This window comes from Micropterus dolomieu, linkage group LG04 (genome assembly GCF_021292245.1).
Source record: "Micropterus dolomieu isolate WLL.071019.BEF.003 ecotype Adirondacks linkage group LG04, ASM2129224v1, whole genome shotgun sequence".
NCBI lineage: Eukaryota > Metazoa > Chordata > Actinopteri > Centrarchiformes > Centrarchidae > Micropterus > Micropterus dolomieu.
The window spans coordinates 27,318,144-27,320,356 of NC_060153.1; the positions used below are offsets into that span (position 1 = coordinate 27,318,144).

The 2,213-nt window shown below is 40.6% G+C and overlaps 1 protein-coding gene across 5 annotated transcripts in view; it reads left to right on the forward strand.

The window, feature by feature from the left end:
* LOC123969293 (nocturnin-like) overlaps positions 1 to 2,213 on the forward strand; it is a 17,715-nt gene that overhangs the window by 3,732 nt on the left and 11,770 nt on the right. The gene's annotated exons all lie outside the window — the stretch shown is intronic.

Genomic DNA, 2,213 nt, shown 5'->3' on the forward strand with positions numbered 1-2,213 from the left:
ATAGACATATTGACAAATAGTGCAGTGATCAGAGTGCAAAGGATGCAGGAGTAAACTATTATTCTCATTATGTACATGTTGAAGGTGGATATGATATACAGGTACACATACATGTACACAGTGTGATGGAGCGTAGTGCAAAGGATGCAGGAGTAAACTATTATTCTCATTATGTACATGTTGAAGGTGGATATGATATACAGGTACACATACATGTACACAGTGTGATGGAGCGTAGTGCAAAGGATGCTGGAAAAAATAAATAAGACCTATGACCTTATGACCTGAGGTAGGTGTATTGGTATACAGTATATACAATATGACATAGTATGAACAGCGCTGAAATAGAGAATGGTGAATAAATAAATAATAAGTGGAAACCAGTAAACAGGTGCTGATTAGAGGCAGAGTTACTGGGTTATTGCACAGGAATTGTTCCTGACACTGTGAGTCAGAAATCAGCTTGATGGCTTATGGGAAGAAACTGCTTCTGTGTGTTGGTTTTGGTGAACAGTGCTCTGTAGCGCCTACCAGAGGGGAGGAGCTGGAACAGGTTGTGTCCGGGGTGAGATGGATCTGCAGTGATGTTTCCTGCCCATTTCATGACTCTGCAAATGTATAAGTCCTGAATGGAGGGCAGGTTGGCACCGATTATTTTTTCTGCTCCTGTCCTTTTTGGTGGCAGATCCAAACCAGACAGTGATGGAGGTGCAGAGAACAGACTGGATAATGGCTGTGTAGAACTGGATCAGCAGCTCCTTAGGCAGGTTGAGCTTCCTGAGCTGACGCAGGAAGTACATCCTCTGCTGAGCCTTCTTGATAATGGTGTCAGTGTTGGGCTCCCACTTCAGGTCCTGTGATATAGTGGATCCCAGAAACCTGAAGGATTCCACAGCAGACACAGGGCTGTTGAGGATGGTGATGGGGGGCAGAGTGGGGGGGGCTCCTCCTGAAGTCCACGGTCATCTCCACAGTTTTGAGCATGTTAAGCTCCAGGTTGTTCTGACCGCACGATAGAGCCAGCTGATCAACCTCCCGTCTGTAGGCCGACTCGTCACCGTCCCGGATGAGGCCGATGACCGTTGTGTCGTCAGCGAACTTCAGGAGTTTGACAGATGGGTCTCTTGAGGTGCAGTCGTTGGGGTAGACATGTGTACACATCAGCAAGTGTCTGCTGTGAAACCACAAATATAATCTGTGGTAAATTTTGTTGGATATCAGTCAATTTTAGGGATACAGAAATTGAACATGGTTTATTTTAAGATGGACAAAACTGGTTGAAGTGAAATTTCAAATCATTCTTCACACTGTATGAGTTCGTTTATAATTTGTAATTTCCCTTTTTCACAGAAGACATTTCGACAAGTCACAGTAGCAAAAGCACAGGTATAAATAATCAAATTGATGACTTCAGAATTCCATTTAGTTGATTTAATTATCAGGGACTTGGTGTTGTGGACAACTGAACAAGTCCCGTTTTAGTGTTAGTAGTAACACCTGTACTTTACCTACTATGACAAGTCAAAATCTCTGCTGTAAATATTGCTCAGTTAGTTTAGTACTTTTGACATAAAGTTCACTACAGTAATTTAGCAGAATTTTTTTATGTTTGACAACAAGGCAACTTGGACAGATACAATCAATTCAGATCTCAGTTTTTTTTAATAGAGGCTCACCTGAAAGGGTTGCTGTCCACTTTTGAAAGTTAAATGTAAGCCAGTAAAACATTAGAAAAGTATGAAGTCACTGTTGCCACTATGACTTGTTTACAAGTCCCATGATTTCTCATATACACAGTGTTTGATACATACAACAGCTGTTGTCATCTTCCAGCCTCTATTGAAACAATTGTTTAAGATTTCAAAAGCCAACTACACTTGCACTTAGCAGCAGACTCCTCTAAATGTAAGACAAAGTGCATTACTTTAATTTCATACCCTGTTGTAATGCTCTGTGTCAGTGGTGTGACAGGTCTTGAAACACCTTTTTGGCAACTTTACTAAGTAAACCCAAACTTTTGGGTGATTTCTCCTCTATGAATGCCATGAATACATTATAATGCGTAACAATGGTAGTGGGTTTTGCATTTCTTTATAACATATTTATTTAACAACTTACTGACATGTTGGCTCTTTTTCTTTTGTAGAGTAATTCCACAAATGTCCACTAATTGTGAGAGCCACTGCATTTCCTGTGTTTTACTATTTAAAATA